This window comes from Mustela putorius, unplaced genomic scaffold, assembly GCF_011764305.1.
Source record: "Mustela putorius furo isolate JIRA1106 unplaced genomic scaffold, ASM1176430v1.1 tig00003988_pilon_pilon_pilon, whole genome shotgun sequence".
NCBI lineage: Eukaryota > Metazoa > Chordata > Mammalia > Carnivora > Mustelidae > Mustela > Mustela putorius.
Genome location: NW_025422127.1, coordinates 15180111 through 15205188, shown reverse-complemented (window position 1 = coordinate 15205188; position 25078 = coordinate 15180111). Strand labels below are relative to the sequence as shown.

At 40.8% G+C, this 25078-nt stretch overlaps 1 protein-coding gene, 1 non-coding gene and 1 pseudogene across 16 annotated transcripts in view; 2 read left to right on the top strand and 1 right to left on the bottom strand.

Moving 5' to 3' along the window:
* The window catches only part of ERC1 (ELKS/RAB6-interacting/CAST family member 1), a 558286-nt gene extending 555360 nt beyond the window's left edge, over positions 1–2926 (bottom strand). For 5 of the 15 annotated variants that reach the window (XM_045071547.1, XM_045071554.1, XM_045071555.1 and 2 more), the window contains exon 1: positions 2648–2925. The gene's annotated coding sequence lies outside the window, so the exon portion shown is untranslated. Of the gene's footprint in view, positions 1–2647 lie in introns of all 15 variants that reach the window. The other 10 variants (XM_045071550.1, XM_045071549.1, XM_045071551.1 and 7 more) reach the window with 3 other exon arrangements.
* Positions 1324–17240, top strand: LOC101690824 (annotated as a pseudogene).
* Positions 4771–4873, top strand: LOC123389674. Its single transcript, XR_006604305.1, has one exon. It is a non-coding gene; the product is annotated as a U6 spliceosomal RNA (small nuclear RNA).
* Positions 17241–25078: the final 7838 nt, after the last annotated feature.

Here is a 25078-nt window from a genome sequence, read left to right as displayed (position 1 = left end):
GCTTTTCCTAACCCAATGACCTTTTATTAATTTCCTTTGCCAGTTTTCTCCTCATCTCCCCAAAAGGTATCTGGAAGGTAGTTCCATGAAGGCAGGGATTTCTGTCAATTTTGTTCACTACTGTATCCCCAATGGCTAAAAAAGTACCTAGAACAATACTCAATAAAATAACCATTGAATGAATCAGTGCCCCCAAGGGTCAGATACTGAAGAGCTATAGAAATAAATTATATTCTATATAACCTATATGCTGTTTACTTCATTACATTTGTCTGAAAATTGATAAAGAATGTACTGATTTTTTTATTATGAATATAATATATTATAAATATAATATATATATAAATATAAATATACTATTTATATATAATAGTATATATAAATACTTAATTCCCTGGTCTTCCATTGAAGTTTTGATAGGATATGTGTAAAACACACATTTAACAATCTGCTACTACTTCTAAAAGCATAAACCTAGAACAGAAGAGGAGTTGTTGCTGTAAGAACCTAATGTTGAATTAACAAACTGACATACTTACCTGACTTTAGTAATGGTGGGGAGGGGAGAGCTCACTAAATTCAACAAGAACATCACAGTAAAGACTAGCAAGCGACATTTCTTGAAAAATAAAATGTAGTATTTTTTTTAGGCACAAGAAATTCTAAAGAGAAACAGGCCACTTCTACCTGATACTTTCACCCAAATCCCATGACTTCATTCCCACAAAGAAGCACATCCCACTGTCAGCCATGCAAATGTAATTTTAGCAATATACGCAAAAATTTCACCTGGTATCTTAGTTCACATTTGTCCTCATTCATACCCAGTTAAAGTATAATTTAAAAGCCAAAACTAGGTAGGTGAATTTTCATTTTTCCTTCTAAGTAACTAATCCAAATCAAAAGTATTCATTTACCAACTTCTAATTTGATTTGTTTGAATACATTTAATTGAATCTTTTAGAATTACATACTGGACACTCTCACTTAATAGCTATTGTATCATCTGTTGCCTAAAGTCTGAAGCAGAAGTATTTCTAGAAGATCGTAGTTTGCTCATTAATTAAGCATGTTAAAAAAGGCAATGATCCGCAACTACTGACACTCACATCTGTATATTTCTCTCTTAGGTTACAGGAAAGCACTTCTCTGGCTCTGTTCCCAAATAAATTGAGTAAGCCTTGGGAAAGTCACTGCTTAAATTCCATTTCATGACGGCTTCTCTTCCTCCACAAATAAATTATTGAGAGTCATGCCTACTTCCATCCTTTACATAATACATGTCCATCACAGGACCGTTTTTCTGAGCAAGAAACAGCTTAAATGACACTAATTGATAGGTAAGGTCAGTGAATACTGTAATCTAATAAGGTGCAGGAATCGAGAAAAGATTCTGATTTAATGAATAAAGTTGTGAAACACTGATGTGAAGAACACTGAACACTGTTTACTCTTAGTAACATGTATCTACCTATCAATTGAGATACATGTCCCCAAAATGTTATTAAAGAGCATTTTAAAAGCACTAGACTCCAAGAATAGTTCTCAGAAATTGAGGGACCTCCCGGGAAAAAAAAAAAAAAGGATTATTCCACTTCCATTTTTAAACTGTCTAATAACAACATCTGCAACTGAGAAATAAAAATAATCCCCAATAACTGAATTGAACACAAAATGTTTAAATGTCAAGGTCTGTTGAAAAACGAGCTGTAAAAGACAGCTGTGCTTTAAAACTTTAAGTGTTTTTCATATAATTAGCTCCAACAGAACTGTTCAAATCATCCAGCCAAAGCAGTCAACCACAACCACCTGCAACTATTACTCAAAAACGTATCTTCCAAAGCAACCATCTGATTTTTCAGGCCTTCTCTTAAGGGGACAGGATAAAGCTTATAAGTCAGGTGATATAAAGAGATCTTTCAGGCACAGAGAAAAGACTGGACGGTAACACCTTTAAAGAACTAGGTGTAATGGGACCTATTCCCTTTTGCTGCTGCCAGAATGAAGTTGTCTTAATCCAAGATCTCACTCTTCTTAAAGGGTGTAAAACTTTAAACCCAGCCATCCTCACAAAGTACCCACCTGCGCCAAAAGCAGAGGGAGTCTCTTCCCTCCCGACTCATCTCGCCAGGAGGGAAAATATTAATAACCAAACCCTAAAGTAGAAATGTGAGACCTAGTGCAATAGCTTCTCCAACTATCTCAAAGGCAACATCCACAGCTCATCTTCCTTTTGAAATACAACCCTTCATCTCCTAGCTTACCATTTCACAGAAGGAAAAAAAATCCTCACCTCTTTCCACATTTTACATCAGTCGCCTAAACACACAGGTCTACCCTGACCGCACCCCAACCTCCTCATGGCTCCCCAGTTTCTCCATCTCGCCACTACCTCGCCCGCAACATCAAGCTTCAAACCCTCCGCAGCTCTCCAAACGCCCAGAACCCCTATCTCCCATCTCCCACCTCGGGCTCCCCACATCTACCGCCTCAGCTCCCGCCCATTCCTGGAGCTCGGTGGGGTGGAGCCCGCGGGGGGCTGGGGTGGGGTGGGGTGGGGTGGGGTGGGGTGGGGTCCGCTCCTCCCCGGACTTTCCCATCCCCCCTCCGGTAGGGAGAGGAGGGGGAGGGGGTCCTGAAGCCTCACCTACAGCTCCGCCCCTCCCCGGGGGCGCGCTGCCCAGCCCTAGCCAGGGCCGTGAGGAAGAAGCAAGCTAAGAAAAGGCAAAAAAAAAAAAAAAAAAAAAAAAAAAGCCTCAGCGCCAGCGGCAGGCGGGAAGCTCTCCGTCCCGCCCGACTTCCGAGCTGCCGCCACGGCGGCCGTCTCACCCTCCTCAGGGCTGCCGCTATTGCTGCTGCTGCCGCCCGGACGCCGCCACCGCCGCCGCCGCCACTACCGCTGCTGCCGCCGCCGCCGCCACCACAGCCACAGTACGGCCCCAGCGCCCACTGACGTCACTGCGCCCCGCCCCCTGCGCGAGACACCTAGCCCCGCCCCGGGCCGCGAGACACCGCGAGCTCCGCCTCCTCCCGAGCGGGCCACCTACCCTTCCCGCACCCTCCAGGGAGTGCGAGTTGGCAGCCCACAGTCCTCCGGCGCCTTCAGGAGGAAGGCGGGTCACGGGCTGGGAGTCGGGTGACTCCAGGTTCCGGCGGCGATTGCGCGCCCAAGCAGAGCAACGGGCGCGGGGCGTCCACACCCCGCACGCGCGGCCCCTGCGGCCACGGGAAGGGAAAGCCGGAGCCCGCTCCGGGAAGAAGCGGTAGGTGGCAGCGAGGCAAGCCGGCGTTTGTCTCCTTCTGCTTGCCGTAGGAAGTGGACCGGCCAGGCCCGAAGAGCGGAATCGTCGCTTTCCCAAACCTTAGAGTCGCCCCACCCCCTCCTTGGCCCGTTGCACAGGCCCCAGGATCGCCACTGCTGTAGGGGAGAAGGTCTAGCAGTGTGGTATACTCTGGGCTGCGCTCACGAGGCCGTGAGGGAAACCCTTTGTCCGAGGGAAATTGGATTTTTCCCCCACCCTTAGTTTTTGCGAATGTGGTCGCGTGGCTGTGCACTCGACCTTAGGGAAAGAACTTCGGCGTCGCAGAAGACCCACGCCAGTGTACGTGGTTTTTGTGTGGGAGCCCGGCGGGAGAGCAGAGCGTGGGCGGAATTTAAGATGCACATTCAGCTCCTGCGATGTGCCAAATGCGGAGCTACGTTGTCTTAGTTGGTCTTCACAGCAGCTAGGCGCGTCTACTAAGCAAATGGTACCTTCTTTCAGGAAACCCAGTTTTCTTGTACTGAATTGCAGTCAGCTTTTCTTTTGTTGGAGTCATGCAAAGAGGGCAGCTACATCCATTAATTTACGAATGGAGGTAAACTATCCCTAATCAAGAAAGTAGGAGTGATGTGATATATATTCGCCCCAGTCTTTTAGGTTGTATCAGGTAATTTAAAATGCCCTTAGAAGGGGTTGACTCATATTTTACCCCTCCTTATTCTCCACCACAATTAACCAATTTACACTCCTTCATAATCCCACTAACATTTTCCCGTCTGTCCTCAGTAGTCATATTCATTCATTCACCAAATTCTACAGTGACATCCTGCCCAGACTCTGCTCCCTTCCAGATCACCACGCACTTGGATTATTAAAGTTCCCCGTCCTGCTGTACCGTCGCCCCCTTCAGTACATTCAACATATGCCTACCAATTGTTGGACTGTGCTGCCAAAGAAGATTGTAGAGCTGCCAAAGAAGCATCCTAAAATACTTCATGTTTTTAGACATCTGGCTTTTTACCCCCCCCCCAAAAAAGCCATCTTTCTTCGACTGTTTTTCAAGATTTTTCTCATCTAACTGCTGATCTGCTCATCCTGTTACTCCCCAGCAGTGTGGGAGGTTTAAAAAACAAAGTGGGAGTTGTATCCTAGTTTCCATTCTGCCATGCTCTACTTGAATGACCTTGGCAAAATCACTTTATTTCTGGGTTCTACTTTTCTTAACTGTAAAATGCAGTGTGAACTCGATGTCTGAGATCTGCTATGTTGCTAAAATAATGTGGATCTGCAGAGTTACTATGTTAAGCACTAGATTATACATACACAGGGTGCTATCAATATCACAGACTGAGAATTGTGGTGGTTTGTTTTTTTGTGTTGGGGGGGTTATTTTTTGGTTTTTCTGCCCTTCTGCTGGTCGTTTTTTCTTATTTCCTACTCTGCCCCAGACGTTTTGTTTTGTTTTGTTTTAACTTACGCTTTATATTTTTTTGTTAAGGCCAGCTGAGTGCACCCTTGGGTAGCACATACACTAAAATTGGAATGATAGAAGATCAGTGTAGATCCTATGCAAAGATGACACACAAATTAATGAAGCATTCCATAATTTTCAAACTAATGTAACATTGGTTGTCAACTATACTTCAATTACAAAAAAAAAGAAAAAGAAAGAAAGAAAACTAGGGGGCACCTGGGTGGCTCAGTCAGTTAAGCATCTGCCTTCAGCTCAGGTCATGATCCCAGGGTCCTAGGATCAAGCCCCATATTGGGGTCTCTGCTCAGAGGGGACTCTGCTTCTTCCCCCGCTCTTGCGTGCTCTCTCACTCACTCTCTCTCTCTCTCTCTCATTCCCTCTCAAATAAATAAAATCTTTTAAAATAATAGTAATAAAAATAAATTAAAAATAAATTTTAAAAAAGCTAGCTAAGTACAGGCATGCATTACCTCTTCTTCCTGAGACCCATTAAAATGCTAATAAAGGAATTTTTAAAATGATACAAAACCCATTCATAATAGAAAATGGGAAGACCACCAAAACACATATATATATTTTTTAATTTACACCCCAAGTGAGTGCAGTCTGACTAAACAAAATGAAAGAAACCATAATGTGGAGTAGGTGCAGGGGGTACTGAGGCCAACAGGAAGATGAAATAAAGACCTTGATACAGAACTGAAGAACCCTTCCTTATCTCCGATACAGTATGTAGGCAATTATCCCAGGCTAAAAATCAAGCGTTCTCATAATCTCGGGAGGATTTGGGCTGCTGTTTGAGTATATAATGACTAAGAATGAAACTAGTCTTCACTGGCACAATAGCTGGTTTTCTACCCACTCACCCTTGAATGAAGTTGTGCAAGTTGGCAAGACCCTCCCAAGTTCACAAGATTCCTAATCAGCATTCCAGTTACTTCATCTTAAACATGAACAGACAACCAAGGATTAGATTAATAGCTACTTAGAAGAAGTCTCCAATTTAGGGGGAGGGGAGAAAGATAAACAGAAAATGTGGCCATAGAGGAAGTAGAGAAACTTCAGAGAACTTAAAATATAATAATTAGTATGTTCATGGACTTTTTATTATACTTATGAAACAAGAATAACATACATAGTATACTTAGTATATAACAATCAAAGAATAAAAAGTAAGTCTTGAAATCATAAATAAGAAATTGCCAAAATTAGGGGTGCCTGGGTGGCTTAGTTGGTTAAGCACCTGTCTTTGGCTCAGGTCAAAAATCCCAGGATCCTGGAATAAAGGCTCCCTGCTCAGCAGCAAGTCAGCTTCTCCCTCTGCCTCTCCCCCTCCCCAGCTTGTGAGCGCACTCTCTCAAACAAATAAATAAACTCTTTAAAAAAAAAAAAAAAAGAAAGAAAGAAATTGCCAAAATTATAAATTCACTTGACGTGTTAAAAGAGAAAGTGAATGAATTTTTTACAAATAGAAGAAATAGAGGGCACCTATCTACCTCAGTTAGGAGAACACATGACTCTTGATCTAATAAGTAAATAAACTTTTTTTTTTTTAAGATTTTATCTATTTATTTGACAGAGAGAAATCACAAGTAGGCAGAGAGGCAGGCAGAGAGAGAGAGAGAGGAGGAAGCAGGCTCCCTGCTGAGCAGAGAGCCCGATGTGGGACTCGATCCCAGGACCCTGAGATCATGACCTGAGCCAAAGGCAGCGGCTTAACCACTGAGCCACCCAGGCGCCCAGTAAATAAACTTTTAAAAAAATGCAAAGAAATGGAAATTGCAAGAGAAAATATATGAGAAAGAATCAATCCAATAGGACTAATATTACAAGAGAAAGAGAAAACAAAGTAAATAAAGAATGGAAAATTACTCAAAAATAATGGAAGAAAATTTCACAGAGCTTAAAGTGTCTACTCACGCAGAGCAAAAACAAAGAAAAAACAACCTTGTAAAAATGTTAGAACTGCAAAAATAGAGATCTTTAATTTCCAAAGGGGGGGGGGGGAATAAGTGACCCAAAAACAAGCTGACATTAGAACTCTTACCAGCAACTCTAAATATAAAAAGATAACAAAGAGTTTCAAGTTTCTTAGGGAAATACTTCTTGAACCTCACAACCTAAGGGAAAAAATATCAATTTTTTTAAAATTCCACTCCTAGCTAAATTATCATTAAGTAAAGAGCAGGATGAAGACATTTTTGGGTCTGCAGGGATTCATAAAGTTAAACTTTTTTTTTTATGATTTTATTTATTTATTTCACAAAGAGAGGAACAGAGAGAGGGAGCACAAACAGGGGGAGCAGAAGAGGGAGAGGGAAAAGCAGACTCCTGGCTAAGTGGGACTCTTTGGTGGGGATTCAATCCCAGGACCCTAAGATCATGATCTGAACCAAAGGAAGAAACTTAACAGACTGAGCCACACAGGTGCCCCTCAAAAACCCTTTTTATTTTTTTTTCCAATTTTTTTTTTAAATTTTTTATAAACATGATATATTTTTATCCCCAGGGGTACAGGTCTGTGAATCGCCAGGTTTACACACTTCACAGCATTCACCATAGCACATACCCTTCCCAATGTCCATAACCCCACCCCCCTCCTCCCAATCCCTCTCCCCCCAGCAACCCTCAGTTTGTTTTGTGAGATTAAGAGTCACTTATATCAAAAACCCTTTTTAAATAGAGTTCCTTGAAGACATCCTTAAGCAAAATGAGATAGAAAATAGGTCATTTGACAATATCATATTTAAGGATTACTGGATCTAATTCGGGGAGGTCCCAAGAACTCCAGACTAGACTGGCATGGAAAGAGAGGAGCTCTCGAAGAGAAATCCGAAAAACAAAGAATTCAACTGAATAACTAATTATTGTGATAGAAGGCTTAGAAAATGCTGTTTTCTGGTGTTCAACTTTTAGACCAACATATTAATAAATTATAAATAATCTTGCTATCATTAAAGCATAGTTTGTAAATTTATACCATGGGCAATATACAGGAAAATATACAGTAGATAGTTTAAGACATGGAACATACAGAGGCAAAAAGGTAGAAATAAAGCTAAAGCATTGAAGAGATTATGTTTATTATTGGCAGAACTTTTCTAGTTATTAAAACGTATTGTTCAAAGTAGGAAAAGTAACTAATGGAGGAGCAAGTAATTGTTAGTCTATACTGAAAGGGTAGGAAGACACAAGATACAAGGTTTATAAGTAAGCTAAGTTGTCATCGATCTAGGTAGTTCGTCAAGAAATGGTAGCAGAAGACTTAATAGTGTTATAATGGCAATATTTTGCCCCTATTTTTCTGCAGATTCTATGCAATCCTATTAAAATCTCAGCTACCTTTTGTTTTTCCCCCAAAAATTGACAAGTTGTGTCCCTCACATGGAAGTGTAAGGGACACAGGATAGCCAAAATAATCCTTAAAAAGAAAAAAAGGAAAACCCATTCTTCTTGATTTCAGAACTGACTACAAAGCTACAGTGATCTAGATAGTGTAGAACTGGAAAAGTAATGAACATATCTATCACTGAAATGGACTTAAATGTTCAGAAATAAACCATACATTTATGGACAATTAATTTTCAACAAGAATGTCAAGGTAATTCAATGCGAAAAGAATAGTCTTTTTTTTAAGATTTTATTTATTCATTTGAGAGAGAAAGCATAAGCAGGGGGAGGGGCAGAGACAGAGAGAGAAGCAGAATCCCCACTGAGCTGGGAGCCCATTTGGGGCTTGATCCCAGGACCTGGAGGTCATAACCCAAGCTGAAGGCAGCCACTTAACTGACTGAGCCATCCACACCCCCCAAGAATAATCTTTTTAACAAAGGATGCTGTAACAATTGTATATCCAAATGCAAAAGAATGAAACTGGACCCTTATATCACATTTACAAAAATTAATTTAAAATGGACCATAGACCTAAATATAATTAGTTAAAAATATAATACTCTTAGAGAAAAAACAGGTATAAATCTGTGTGACCTTCAATTATAGCTTTTTAGCTATGAAACCAAACATACAAATGACAAAAGAAAAAAAAGTAGCGAAACTGGACTTCACCAAAATGGAAAACTTTTGTATTATTTAGCCTTAAAAAGGAAGGAAATCCTGACACATGTTACAACATGAATAAGTCTTGGAGACATGATGCCAAGTGAAATAACCCAGTCACAGAAGGACTGTATATTGTACGATTCCATCTATATGAGATAACTAGAGTAGTCAAATTCATAGAGTCAGAAAGTAAAAGGGGGTTGAAGAAGGGAGAATACAGAGTTAGTGTTTAGTACTTCCCAAACTTCAGTTTGGGAAGCTGAAGTTCTGGAGATGATCATGGTCATGATTGTGTATCAATATGCATGCCCTTAATACCATACAACTGTACATTTAAAAATGGTTAAAATGGTAACTTTTATGTTGTATATATTTTACCACAATAAAAAAAAATTATCTCTTATACTTCAAGTATACTAGTTGGGACTAAATTGTGTCTCTTCAAAGTTCCTCACCCTTTCCCAAACCTTCAACATACTTGGAGAGAGGCCTTCAAAAAGGTAATTAAGTGTAAATGAGGTTGTAAGAGTGGAACCCTAACCCAATGGGACTGGTGTCCTTGTAGGAAAAGGAAGAGACACTTGGGGAATATGCACAGAGAAAAGGTCACATGAAGACACAACCTAAAGATGGCCATTTGCAAACTGGTCAAACCTGCAGACACCTTGATCTTAGATACCCAGCCTTCAGAACTGTGAGAAATAAATTTTTGTTGTTTAACCCATGATATTTTGTTAATGTATCCCTCCCAAACTAATACAGATTTTGATACTGAGAAGTGAGATGTTACCTGCAACAAATACCTTAAAAAATGTAGAAGTAGCTTTGGAATTGGATTATGATTAAAGGCTACAAGAGTCTTGAAGTGCATGTTAGAAAAAGCCTAGCATGCCTTGAAGAGAGACTGTTGGTACAAAAATGGATATCAAAGGTGATTCTGGTGAGCTCTCGAACAGAAATGAGCATGTTGCTGAAAACTGGTGGAAAGGTGACCCTTATCAAATGGCAAAGAAATTGGCCAAATTATGTTCTCATATTTTATGGAAAGTAGAATTTTTTTAAAGATTTTATTTATTTGAGAGAGAGAGAGAGCGCGCGAGCACAACCGGGGTGCAGAGGGAAAGGGAAATGCAGGCTCCCCTCTGAGTAAGAAGCCTGATGGGGACTCGATCCCAGGACCCTGGGATCATGTCCTGAGTCAAAAGCAGATGCTTAGTTGACTGAGCCACCCAGGCATCCCTGGAAAGTAGAATTTAAAAGTAATAAAGTTGAATATTTATAAGCAAAGTGCTGAAGTACAGCCTGATTTCTTCTTACTGCTTATAGTAAAATGCAGGAGAAGAGAGATAAATTGAAGGAATTAGGCAAAAAGGAACTAGAATTAAAGATTTGGAAAATTCTTAGCCTATCTGTGATATTATGACTTATATTTGGTCACTCAGATAACCAAACATATTTCTCAAATATATCTACTATTCCTGGCTCAGGGCTCCCAAAACCCTTGGAATTTCCTGAGCAATAAAAGCAATGGGAACATCTTTTGTCATGATATTTGGTGACATAAGTGAAACAGATGTCTTGTAACAAGCTCCTTTCCACAACTGGGCTTATGTTAGTAAAGTGACTTTTGGAAAGCCCCTAAGGATAGGGGCCGGTTGCCAGGGGAACCAAACAGGAATAGAGGTTTGGAACTTTCAGTCCCATCCCCACCCCCAACTCTTGGGAAGGGAGAGGGGATGGAGTTTGAATCAATTACCAATGGCCAGTGATTTAATCAATCTTGCCTATGTAATCAAGCCTCCATCAAAAATCCAAAAGGATGGGATTTGGAGAACTTCTGGGGTAGTGAACACACAGAGGTGAGGGTTAAGTGATGCAAGGGCGTGGTGGGAGCTCTCATCCTTTTACCATACCTTGCCCAATGCCTCGCACCCATCTGGTTGTTCCTGAGTTCTATCCTTTTATAATAAAACAGTAAGAAAGGAAGAACCACTGAGAAGGATGTGTCTCTAAGTTCTGTGAGCCACTCTGGGAAGTTTAAGGAGGAGGTCATGGGAATCTCTGATTCCCTAAGGAGGGGATCATGGGAATCTCTGGTTTATCGCCAACCGGTCAGAAGTACAGGTAATAATTTGAACTTGTATATGGCATCCTGAGTTGGAGGGGAACATTGGAACTTCCGATTTGTAGCCAGTTGGCCAGGGACACAGGTAATAACACAGACTTGCTTCTGGCATATGAAGGAGCAGAAAAGAGTGTGGTGTGACAGCACTCCTATGGGGCTGACCCCTTAACCTGTGGGATCTGATACCATCTCTGCATAGATACTGTCAGAATTGAGTTGGATTATAAGATACACAGCTGGTGTCTAGAGAACTCCTTGGTAATGTGGGGTAACCCACGTCCCTTCCACATGTTGGGATTGAGGGCAGTACTCAATGAATAGCCATATTACAAAAGAAGAAAAGGTATATTCTACAAAGCACATCAAAGGTGTGACTGGAAAATCATTTAATAAAGAGATCAGGGATGCTATAGGATCCAAGGGTAGGCTGCCCCAAGATGGGTCACTTTGGTGTAAACGTTATTTTGAACTAAAACCAGTTAAAACCCAGCCGATTCAGAAAAAGCTTTTTATCTCCCCCTCAACTCTCTCCTTATATCAGGAAGAGAGCTATTAATAGAGATTCCTCTTTACCTAAGAAACTTGTCTACATAATAAGGCAACCTTGTTTTTCTAAACATCTTTCACCTTCCTGCTAATGGTCTTTCTCCCCTTTGCATTCTCTTTAACTCATGTAAGCATCATGTTGCCTGACTGTCTTTGGAATTTCCATGTCTGTGTAGATTCCCTGTATATATGCTATTAAATTTGATTTTCTGTTAATCTGTCTTGTATCAATTTGATTCTTAGTCCAGCAAGAAGGACCTTGAAGGTAGAGAAAATTCTTCCTCCCAACAGTGTGACTCATGGATTCAGTCAGCCATCTCAGAAGTATGCAGGAATAGAGAGGAGATTATACCAACAGAAACACTGCCAACTTTTAGTAATGGGGACAGAGTCAACAAAATAAAGGAATCCTGTTGGACTTCTGGGATTCTACAGGATGAAAAAAAATAGAGCTCTGCCAGTCCCCATTATCCTTCAAGAAAAGGGAGGAATAGCACCAAAAGCTTTTCAGAGATCAGCAGAGCTGTCACTCCTACCATGAGCCCTGAGGATATATGTCTAGGGGTGGAGGACCAAGCTGTATCCTCAGTTTAAGTCGGTCAGGCTGCTACCAACCAGTCCTTCAGGAACAAAGCTACTGCCCAGGACCAAGAAGATGATGCTGCCACCTCCATAGCCCCAGAGGACAAAGTATTAAGCCAGAAAAGATTATACTAGAGCCTTCAAATCTAACGGAATTTGCTTTGCTAAGTTTTGGACTTCCTTTGGATCCACACCCTCTTTCTTCTTTCTCTCTTTTAAAATGAGAATGTTGAGGTCCTGGGTGGCTCAGTCACTAGGCGTCTGCCTTCAACTCAGGTCATGATTCCAGGGTCCTGGGATCAAGCCCCGCCTTAGGCTCACTGCTCAGCAGGAAGCCTGCTTTCTCCTCTCTTGCCTGCTGCTCTGCCTACTTGTGATTTCTCTCTCTGTCAAATAAATAAATAAAATCTTTAAAATAAAATAAAAGGCAATAAAGGTTAAATGCGGTCATATTCAGTCTGTGGTATTTTGTTATGGCAGCCCTAGGAGACTCACTAAGACACTGTCAGGAAAGTGGAAAGACAGTATATAGAATGGGAAAAAATTTTGCAAACCGTATATCTAGTATTATATCTAGAATATACAAATAACTCTTAAAATGCAACAATAAAAAGATAACCCCATTAAAGAAATGGGTACAAAATGTGAATAGATATTTCTCCAATGATGTACAAGTAGCCAGAAAGAAAATCTCCTAAAAATTGTGTACACCACCTCTGCTTATATCCCATGGCAAAAGCTCACTACATGGTCATTCTTTGCTCAAGGGCAAACTGGAAATACAGCTTTTATTGTGGATGGTCATGGACCCATTGAAATTAAGTTCTATTACTAAAACAAAGAGAAAATGGCTAGCAGTCAACAATGAGATGCCTCATATCTCTATCTAGAAAGCAGCACAGAGGCACAAGGAGATGAAAATATGACAGGTTAGGCACATGAGGATAGAAAAGGCAGTTTCTTGATTTAAATCTACTTAAGAGTCCCAGAAGGAGAATGGAGAGAATGGAGATGAGCTTATATCCATATAATGAGTGATATTTTTTCATACTGATAAAAAACATAAATCTACACATCAAAAGTCACTCAGAAGACTAAGTAAAAAGAAATCCAACCTAGAAAATTCCAGTGAAGCTGACAACATGAAAGATAATACCTTTTTTTCTTTCTTTCTTTTTTTTTAACAACATACCTTAAAATCAGTTGCATTATTTTCCTAAGGGCTGCTATAATGGTGCCACAAACTGGGTGGCTTAATATAACAGAAATTTGTTGTATCACAATTCTGAAGTCTAGAAGTCCAAAAGCCATCAAGGTCATCAAGGTCATCAAGGTCATGCTTCCCCTGAACTGGTAGGGGAAAATCCTTTCTTGCCTCTACCTTGTTTCTGATGATTTGCTAGCAATCCTTGTCATTCCTTGGCTCACAACTGCAAAACTTCAATCTCTGACTCCATTATCATCTGTTATATCTTCATATAACTGTGTCCCTGTGTCTCTTTTCCTCTCCTAAAAGGACACCAGTCATATAGGATTAATGGGGTACCCTTCTCCAAAATGACCTTATCTTAACTAATTGTATCTGCAGTTGCCCTGTTTCAAACTAAGGTCACATTCTTAGGTACTGGGGCTTAGGGCTTTAACGTAACTTTTTGAGTGACACAATTCAACCCTTAACATCAGTTAAAAAAAAAAAAAAACTCAGCTTATTTACAAAGGCACCATAATTAGATTGACAGCAGACTTGTTAACACAAAAGGGAAGGCAGAAGACAGAATAATATCCTCAAGTACTCAGAGAAAATAAGTCATCTTGAAATTACGTACATAGTAACGCTATTTTATAAGACCAAGGACATAATAAAGACATTCACATAAACAAAAGCACAAGGTTTATTACCAATTGATCTTCACCAAAGGACATAAGTGACACTTCAGGAAAAAAAAAATCCTAGAAAAAAGTTCTGAAAGACAGGAATGTAGTGATCAAAGAAATTAATGAACAAGGGGAGATATCTAAATACACATGGCTGGGAGCACCTGGGTGGCTCAGTGGGCTAAGCATCTGCCTTCAGCTCAGGTCATGATCCCAGGGTCCTGGGATCAAGCCCCACATCAGGCTCCCAGCTCAGTGGGAAGCGTGTTCCTCCCTCTCCCACTCCCCCTGCTTGTGTTCCCTCTCTCACTGTGTCTCTCTCTCTTTCTTTTTAAAAGATTTTATTTAATTGACAGAGAGAGAGGGAGAGATCACTATAAGGGCCTGGTTGGCCAGAGGGAGCCATTTCCTTGTGGCCTTGGTTTGACCCTGCCCTTCCCAGAGGAACTTGCTTGCAGGCCCCCTGATATAGGGGCAGGCCAGTCCAGATGGGAACATCCAATCAGTGGGGTGCACATATATTTACTATGGTAAATTGAAATTTGATTGGTCACCCGTATTGCCGACCTAGCATGACTGTGCAGTTTTCCCTGTGTATTGCAATCTCATTGGCCACCTCTGTGTGGGCGGGGCTCAACTCCTCCCCCCACCTCTATAAAAGTTAGTCTGTGAGGTTGGGAGTGGGGCCGCATCCTCGGGGGTGTCATGAGCTTCGCTGGGGAGCGGGGAGCATGGAGCGGTCCCGCTGGGTAGGGGAGTCCTTGGGGTTGGTGTCTCGTCATCACCTCTTTGTAAGACAACCCTGACTGGTCGATTTGATTTTCGATGCTTGGCACGAAAAAAAGCTTTGCTTGACTTTCTCTTTGTGTCTGTCTTGTTCCTTTGATCACGGACCCTAACAATCCTAAGTAGGCAGAAGGCAGGCAGAGACAGAGGGGCAAGCAGGCTCCCCAATGAGCAAAGAGCCTGATGCGGGGCTCCATCCCAGGACCCTGGGATCATGACCTGAGCCGAAGGCAGAGGCTTAACCCACTGAGCCACCCAGGCACCACAAATAAATGAATAAAATCTTTTGAAAAAAAAAAAATAAATACACATAGTTTATAACTTTACAAAACTGATTGAAGAAGAAATAGTAAGCCTGAATATTTCTATAAAAAAGAAATTTGGTAGTAAAAAACTCTCTCACTTAAAAAAAACAGTTCAGAAGTTTTTACAAATCTGTTCTACAAAATATGTAAGGAACAGATAATTTTAAACTTATTTCCAACTCTTCCAGATAACTCATAGAAAAATAGAGTTAGAAAATGCCCCAGTCCAACTCATTTACTGAAGTTAATAATAAAATATGAATACCAAAACCAGACAAGGACAGTTTAAGAAGATTAAGTTATAGAACAATTCTCATGAAAGGTACAAAAAATAGTAAGTGGCAAGCCAACACAATAATATATTTAAAAGATAGTGTGTAATAATTAGGTTGGGTTTATGCTGGATATACAAATGTAATTTAATACTACAAAATTATTGTACTTTGCCAAATTAAGGTATTAAAGAAAAAACATGTATAAAAAAATTTGATAATCCAATACTCATTTTATGATACAAATTCTAGCAAAACACCTCCTGTCCTAGCGATGCATGTCACCGCTAAGGGCAGAGGCACCAGAGGCTGTGGAGTGTGGGAGCTGTGGACGCCCTCCACTCTGTGCCCCACCAGCCTCAGCTCCGTGACCTGCCAGCCGGCTGGAATCACAGAGATTAGCAAGTGGCTGCCCGAACTGTTTTCCAGAGGATAAACAGTACAAGTCATTGAAACAGCAGCTCACCAAGAAAATCCCATTAAAAAAAAAAAAAAGATTTTGTTAATTTGAGGCACCTGGGTGGCTCAGTTGTTGGGTGCCTGCCTTCAGCTCAGGTCACAATCCCAGGGTCCTGGGATTGAGCCCCACATCAGGCTCTCTGCTCAGCGGGAAGCCTGCTTCTCCCTCTCCCACTTCCTCTGCTTGTGTTCCTTCTCTCGCTATTTCGAAAGAAATAAATAGGTAAAATCTTTAAAATATATATATATTTTTTTGTTATTTTAAAGTAACCTCTACACCCAAACTCAGAATCCTGAGAGCAAAAGTCACATGCTCTACCAAATAAGCCAGGCAGACACCCCAAGAAAATCCTATTGGTCTGGGGGGGACACAACTTCCAGCAGCCACAAGGGTGCTGCTGTTCAGGTGCCCTCTGAAATGAGCTCTTTCTCAGAAGGTTTTATGTAGATTCTGTGCACTGATGGGGAAACTGCAAAGCAAACTCAAACACAGCACTTCTCAGTTAAAAAAAAATAGAGGCCAGCAGAATTGCAGAAGAGAGAACTCGAACTAAAGCTTGTCAGCAGTAGAGCCCAGCCCCCATGAACACTGTCTCTGTTGTTGCTCTGAACTCAGACCTGGGTGTCTCCAGAGGAAAAGATAAGCCAGTCATGGCCTCTAACTTGAAAACTGGAAATGTGGTGAAAGGTTCAGAGAACAGGAACAAGAAATCACTAAGGTAGCCTGTATTTGCAAATCAAGTCAGTTCTTCAGCACCTGTCGTGAAAGAATGGTCATGATGTGGGACGTACATGGTCCTTCACAACCAAGGCCACAGTTCCTAGCCACACCCTGGTGGTCACTGCATTGGCTATGAGTCCAGACATGTCACAGCTGTGTCCTGGCTCTTGGGACAGCACCCTGCTTCTGTGGGATGTTGGGACTCGTGTACAGAGAGCCTCCGTCTCTAGGAACCCAGGCACTTAGCTGCGCTAGGTCCCCCAAGAACAACATACACTTAGACTTCTGAAGATAAAACCATCAGATTATGGACAGTCGGGGGCTGCAGGTGCCTCATGCATTTCCTACAAAGCAGCAATATTCAGACTTCTGCAAGGTCAGCAAGGACAGACACAAATATGTGTCCTGCAGCAACGGCTTTGGAGGGGAAGGCTGTGAAGCCACATTATGGAACATAAGGCAGACATGGAACAGAAAATGAGAATATAAGGGCATTTCCAGACTCTTGCATCCTGCATCTTTCTACCAAGAGCACTGGCCTCAATGCCTATAATTGCTACTTTATTACATGACATGATTGCAGAGTCACATTTTGGAACCAATATACTGGAGCCTGCTTGTTCACCTTGTCCCTGGATAGATTAGGACCTTTGACTTCCCTGGCTGTTGGTGACACTGTCTCCTTATAGTATGCAAGTTTCAGCAGAGGAATTCACCTGCTCAGAGGGGACCACATCTGAGGGCTGGAATTGCAGGAAGTGGCAGATTTCTGAGGCCAAGTGTCATTTCACTGAACAATATCAAACCATGGCCAGTCAAAAATAAAAACAAAAGCAAAAAAACCTTTTAGCAAAGCAATTATGGAGGAGAAATTTAATCTACTAGAGAGCTATTTTTGAGGGTCAGATTGTAATCTCAGGGTCGTGAGTTCAAGCCCCATGTTGGGCTCCACTTAGAAAAAAAGCCTACTGGTCTTAAAAATGATTATAGTAAAGAATAATAATAATACAAAAATTAATAAAAATGCTTATAGCAAGCCTTACCATTCATGGAAAAACATTAAAACCATTCTCTTTAAAATCAGTAATAAGGCAGATCCACTATTGTCTCTCCCATTCAACATCATATCATTGTCCTAACTAGCATATTAACACAAGAACAGACATTTATAAGGATCAAAGAGGAAGAGACAAAAATATTATTATCCACAACTGATATGATGGTCAGTTTTAGAGTTTCTTACATAAAAAAACTGTTAGACTAGGGGTGCCTGGGTGGCTCAGTGAGTTAAGCCTCTGCGCTCCGCTCAGGTCATGATCTCAAGGTCCTGGGATCAAGCCCCGCATCCGGCTCTCTGCTCCGCAAGCAAGGAGCCTGCTTCTCTATCTCTCTCTGCCTGCCTCTCTGCCTACTGATCGCTCTCTATCAAATAAATAGATAAAATCTTAAAAAAAAAAAAAAAAAGAACTGTTAGACTAACCACTTGAGTTAATAAAATGACTTAATAGTGTACCTAGACACAAAATAGATATACAAAAATCAAGCATATGCTATACGCTGGTTAGGAAATGTAATTTTTTTCCTTTTTTTAAGAAAATGTAATTTTAAGGGGCACCTGGGTGGCTCAGTCATTAAGTGTCTGCCTTAGGCTCAGGTCATCATCCCAAGGTCCTGGTATCAAGCCCTGCCTTGGGCTCCCTGCTCAGTGGGAAGTCTGGTTTCCCTCTCCCACCGCCCCCGCCTCGCGCTTGTGTTACCTCTCTCACCATCTCTCTCTCTGTCAAATAAAATCTTTAAGTAAAAATCTGTAAAAAAAAAAAAAAAAAAAACTTTTTAAAAAATGTAGTTTTAACAGAGAAAAAGATATACAAATTACCCATAAAAATATGACAAAACATTCAACTTCATTTATGATTAAAAAAATGTAAATTAGGGCACCTGGGTGGCTCAGTGGGTTAAGGCATCTGCTTTTGGCCCAGGTTGTGATCCCAGAGTCCTGGGATCGAGTCCGATGTTGGACTCTCTGCTCAGCAGGGAACCTGCTTCCCTTCCTCTCTCTCTGCCTGTCTCTCTGCCTCTCTGTCAAATAAATAAATAAAATCTTTTTAAAAAATTTTTAAAAATGTAAATTAAAAATATAATGAAATATTATCTCTCATTATCAGATTGCCAAAAATTCAAAAGTCCACAACACGCTGTTGGTGAGGCAGTGAGGAAAAAGTCACTCTCATACATTGTGAGAGAGAATGTATAATAGTGCAACCCCTCTAAAGGATTATTAGTTATTATCTAACAAAAATACATATACATGTACCCTTTGACTCAGCTATGCATTTTCGAGATATTTACCCTAAAAAAGTACCACCACAAACATTAAACAATATATATATAAAGTAATTAATTCAGGCATTTTTGTAGTAGTAAAATATTGCAAATACAGTTTGACAATACAGGCGCCCCTAGTAGTAAAATATTGCGAATACAGTTTGACAAACTATGCTTCATACATATAATAAAGAAATGGAATTGTGAAAAAGACCGATGATTTCTACAGACTGATACAGAGAGATTTGTAGGTATGTTGTTAAGTGCAAAAGAGTCTATGATATGCTACTTTTTGTATAAGAAAGTAGAAATATTTGTTTATTTTCTGGAAAAGCAAACAAACAAACAAACAAAGAGGGGCACCTGAATGGCTCTGTCAGTTCAACAACCAACTCTGGATTTCAGCTCAAGTTGTGATCTTGGGGTTGTGGGACGGAACCCCACCTTGGGCTCTGTGCTGGGTGTGGAGCTGCTTAAAATTCTCTCTTTCTCTCTTGTGCTTGCGCTAACGCGCACGCGCGCCTTCTGCCCCTCCCCATCTCTAAAAAAAAGTGAAACGAAGAATAAATCAAATCCTAATTAGTAGTTACTGTATAAATCTGCTGAGGCTACCCCAAAATACCACAGCCTGGGTGGCATAAGCAACAGAAATGTATATTCTCGGGGCGCCTGGGTGGCTCAGTGGGTTGAAGCCTCTGCCTTCGGCTCAGGTCGTGATCCCCGGGTCTTGGAAGCGAGCCCCGTGTTGGGCTCTCTGCTCAGCAGGGAGCCTGCTTCTCTTCCTCTCTCTCCGCATGCCTCGCTGCCTACTTGTGTCTACTACTACTGTCTGTCCAATGGATAAATAAAATCTTTTAAAAAAGAAATGTATATTCTCACAGTTCTGGAGGTTGAAAGTTCAAGATCAAGGTGCCAGGAAATTCGGTCTCTGTTGATACACGCACTCGGATGGCATCTCTTCCTGGCTTACAAATGGCTGCCTCCTCCTTGTGTCCCCACGTGGTCTTTTCTCTCTGCATGTGCAGAGAGAGAGAGAGAGAGAGAGAGAGATGGGAAAGAGATGAGAGATGGGACTCCGATGTCTCCTGTTTTTCTTACAACAACACTGGTCTTACCTGATAAGGGCCTCACCCTTATGCTCTCATTTATCTTCTACTACCTCTTTAAATGCCCTATCTCTAAAAGCAGTAACATTGAAGGTTAGGTCTTCAACACACGAATTTGGGGGGAACAAATTCGGTCCATGACAGTTACCTCTAGGGAGTGAATGGAATGGATATGGATATTAATGAGATTTCTCTGAGCATACTGTTTTGTGAAGTTTACAATTTTATTTGTAAAGTTTGAATTTTTAATCACATCAATGCTTTATATGTTTTTAAGAAATTAATTACAAAATAATGAAATAGGGAGCCTGGGTGACTCAGTCTCTCTGACAAATAAACAAAAGAGATAGCGCAAGCAGGGGGAGAGGAAGGCAGAGGGAGAGGGAGAAACAGGCTTCTTGTGGAGCAAGGAGCCTGATGTGGGGCTTTGATCCCAGGACCCTAGGATCATGACCTGAGCTGAAGGCAAACAGGCTTAACCAACTGAGCCACCCAGGCGCCCCTAAATAAATTTAAAAAAAAAAAGAATAAAACAAATGAACTTGATCATATCAATTGGTACATAACCACATTGATGAAAAATTTCACTTGTTATTTTTGAACATAGTATTTAGATGATAATCAATAATACCTAGTCTACTAACTACAAAGAAATTTTGACAGTTACTTAGATTTGTTATTGTTGGCATCAGTGGAATAGTAATTCTGGAACTATTTTGTCTTTGTTATAGGGTAGAGCACAAAAGTAAATGCACTGAGGTTATTGTGAGAAATAGTGCTTTTGACTGTTGGATAACAGTAACAGCAATCACAGATCATTATTTCCTTGTGCTGGTTTCCCAAGCCCCGGTTACCACCGGATGATACAAGGGCTGGGTGAGACCTGCACATTATGTGTATTCCTAAGGAGAGGAATCCTAAGCTTAGGGTGTCCCAGTTTTTTATAACGGGCTGCAAGCAAACATGTCTGACTTTTGCCTTGCAGAGAGATTACCTTTATCACACTGGGTAATGGTAAATAAGCCCGTCTTGATGGAAGATGTTAGTTTCCAAGACTGTTCACTATCTAAAGATCTTCGGAAAGATAATCCAAAGCAAAAGGACTGTGCTTCTGCTCACAAGTCATGAAGAAATGTGAGACCATGGAGAATGATCTCCCAGAAGCCAGTGTGTAGAACATTCTACAACACAATTGTTCCAGAAAGACACCTGGCTGACTCAGCCAGTGGAGTGTACAACTCTTGATCTCGGGGTTGTACCTTTGAGCCCCACACTGGGGGTAGAGATTACTTAAAATCTTTAAACAACAACAAGATCAACAACAGAAACGATTGTCCTGGAATCATTAAAATGTTAATGTCCTAGCAAATGCTGTCAGAGTCCTGCTCCTATTTTTTCCTTAACTTTCCCACTTTAATGTGTTGCCCACTCCCAGTTTTTCATTTCTTTGTCTGAGGGCTTTTTTTCTTTTCTTTTTAAAAAAGATTTTATTTATTTATTTATTTATTTGACAAAGAAAGGGAGATCACAAGTAGGCAGAGAGGCAGGCAGAGAGAGAGGGGGAAGCAGGCTCCCTGCTGAGCAGAGAGCCCGATGCAGGGCTCCATCCCAGGACCCTGGGACCGTGTCCTGAGCTGAAGGCCGAGGCTTAAACCACTGAGCCACCCACGCGCCCTAGTGAGGGTTTTGTTTTTTTTTTTTAAACCTCTGCCTAAAGTGGACCAATGGGGAATTAGCTTTCCCAGGAGCTGCCCTCAACCGATGTCTCATACAAGTTAGCAAGTGAGTGTTCTAGTTCCCTTGCCCTCTGAGCATGAAATCTGTGAGATACAAGTTTGACATGAATTCTCCAAGTTTCCCAACAGTATGGACCAGTTTTCTTCAGTGATAACTGGCTTAATAACACACCCATTGTTGTCCGCTTGCTTTCTCTGTCTCACTTCCCCATTACTCTGTTGGCACTTCTTGAGCTCATCTTCCAAGTAAGCTAACTTGTACTTGAATCCTTACCTTGGAGTCTGCCTCTGTTAGAACCCAAAATTAAGACATGTCCAAGTGGGAATGTCAGATATGCGATTAAATATGAATGTTGAATTCAGAGGAGGGGTTCAGTCAATATGTCATCAGCAAAGAGATGGTTCTTTGTTCTGGTTGTCTATTGCAACAAGAGATATTAACCTAAAATTTAGTGTCTGAAACAACTTTTTTTTTTTTTTGGTAGCTCACAATTTTGTGGATCAGAAATTTGAGGCTGTCTCAGCTGGGCAATTATTCTCTTTCACATGGCATCACCTGAGGTCACTCACTGCGTGGTATTCAGCTGCTAGATGAACTTTAATCCACCACAGCTGGTAAAACTGAGCCAAGATGAGACACCAAAGGTGTGAGTAGAGGCACCTCCATCCTTCCAGCTACTCAGCCAAAAGGCTGGAGTCCTCCTTAATTCCTCTCTCTCATCCCTCCCATTCAATCCACTTTCAGAGTACGTCCAGGACCCAACCACATTCATCACCCCATTACCACCATGACCCAACCCACGGGGGTTTCTCGTCCGGATTATTTTGATAGTTCCCTAACTGGTCTCTGTGCTTCTTTCCCCCTCCCCGTCATCCTTTTAAGAGCTAGATCATGTTATATCACCTTTGTGCTCAGAATACTCCAGTGGTTTCCAATCTTAATCACAGCAAAATGTGAATTTTTTAAAGATATTATTTATTTATTTGACAGATAGAGATTACAAGTAGGTGGAGAGGCAGGCAGAGAGAGAGAGGAGAGAGAAGAGGAAGTGGGTTCCCCGCTGAGCAGAGAGCCCAATGCGGGGCTTGATCCCAGGACCCTGAGATCATGACCTGAACCGAAGGCAGAGGCTTTAACCCACTGAGCGACCCAGGCACCCCAAAATGTGAATTCTTAGAGTAGCCTATAATTCCTACAAGATTTGGTCCTCTCTGACTCTTTGAACATAATCCCGTTCTCTCCTTCTAGTTCATTCTGCTCCAGTTGCACTGAATTCCTTACTGATTCTCAACAATGCCAAGCAAGCTCTTGCCTCAAGACTTGCTCCTTCAGATGGGCACATCTTCTTCCTTCTTCCAGATAGCTTCAAGCCTTGTTTCCTCACTTCCTTCAGGTCTCAGATCTCTCAGATCTCACCATCTCTGAAGCCTCCCAGCTTCCTATACAGAACAGCCAGCTCTCTACCCTGAAGGGCAATAAAAATCAACAAATAAAGAACAGCCATCTTTTTATGTACTCCCTATCCCCCTATTGTTTCATTTATCTCGATCTAACATACTATATATGTAGTATATGAATTATGCTTGTTTGTTTCTTTTCATTTTTCAAGGTTTTTATTTTATTTATTTATTTGAGAGAGGGAGAGAGAGAGAGCACGAGCAGCAGAAAGAGAAGGAGCAGAGTCCCTGCTGAGCAGCGAGCCTGATTCGGGGCTTGATACCAGGATCCTGAGATCATGACCCAAGCCAAAGTCAGATGCCCAACTGAGCCACCCAGGTGCCCCTTTTTTGTTTATTTTCTCGTTTTCTGAAATGTAAGTTCTATAAGGGAAACTTTCTTTTATTCTTTTATTCCCTATTTTACCCCTAGTGCTTGGAACATAGCTGGTGCTTAGAAAAAAATTGCTTAATGAATAAATAAATGAGAAAATAATCCTGGACATGTGTAGATTAAGCTGTCCCCAGGGAGGCAGAGAGTGCGAACAGAAAACCCCACAGGCACACTGTGTCCTGTGAGATGTACAGAAGACGGACGACAAGCCAGCACAGACTGGGCTTCCTTTCATTTCAAAGGACCTTATCTTCGTCTGTTAGCACTTGTAGAGACTTGTGCTTGGGTTGCTTCAAGCTTTGTGTGTATCAAGTTTTATGCATATTACTTCCATATTTTATGGCTCATTCCTTTGTATATATTTCCAAATATATATTCCAAATATATTTCCAAAATAAAACAACTGAAAAAAAAATTTTTGGCTTTTAATAAAAGTTATCAAATTGCTGTCCGAAATGATTGATACAATTAGGTAGAGAGCACTAGCTATAAGATGCTCCTGCTAGGCATTACTCATTAAAATTTTCTACAAATTTTATAGGAAAGACTAGGAGATTTGATTATTTTTCCATATTTTTTTAAAGTTGTTTTTTTTTTTTTTTTTTTTTTTTTTTTTTTAGTAATTCCTACATACAGTGTGAGGCTCAAACCCACGACCTCGAGATCAAGAGTCTTTATAACCATCAATAGTATGTTTAAACAAATAAATATAATATAAATAAAAATAGTACTTTAAAAAAACTAAAATCTCATCCACAGGTTTTCTCAGCTTTATTCACCTTTGTGACTCTGACTAATCTTTGGTTAACTATAATTAAAGATGAATTTTATCACCTATCCTAAACACTGCTTCCTATTTTCCTCCATTAAGGGTCATACTGGTCCCCTAAGTGCAGGATTCTAAGTCATACTCATTAGATTTTATCTTACGTTACAGAATCTCACATTAGAGGGAGAGGCAGTTTATCTGCCTTCATGATTATGCCTTTAAAAAAAAATACCATGCCCCTCCCCACAATGTCTTCAGCACCTTGTAATTTATGAATGTATACTTATGCATTATATGTCTCTGCTTGAGTAAATTCATACAATTAATTACATTTTCATAGAATGAGAGTAGTTATTTATATACAGCTATATACTTACATACATATGACTGTATATAACTACATACATATACATATATATATACACATACATACATATTCAAATAACTAATCCAGAATCCTATCTAAAATAACTCAGTTGCTAGTTCACTTCTTTCAGATACCACCTTGTCTCATGAGCCACCTACTCCCAAATGTTATTCTAAATTACCATTTGCAATAATTTCCTCCTAATGCCCACTCCCACTGCCTTTCTAAATCAGTGTTTCACAGTTCCTACTTGGTTGCTGTTCTTTGCCAATTTTTTTTAAGATTTTTTTTTTTAAGTAATCTCGACACCCAACGTGGGGCTCGAACTTGCAACCCCAAATTCAACCTCACCGCTCCAGTTGTTATTTTAACCTAACAGCTAATAATCTTTGTCAACCACCTTTCATAATAGGCCAACCTTTCAAACTACAAGAATTTCAAGAAGAATTTTGGTTTAAAGAAATGTTCTGGGGTGCC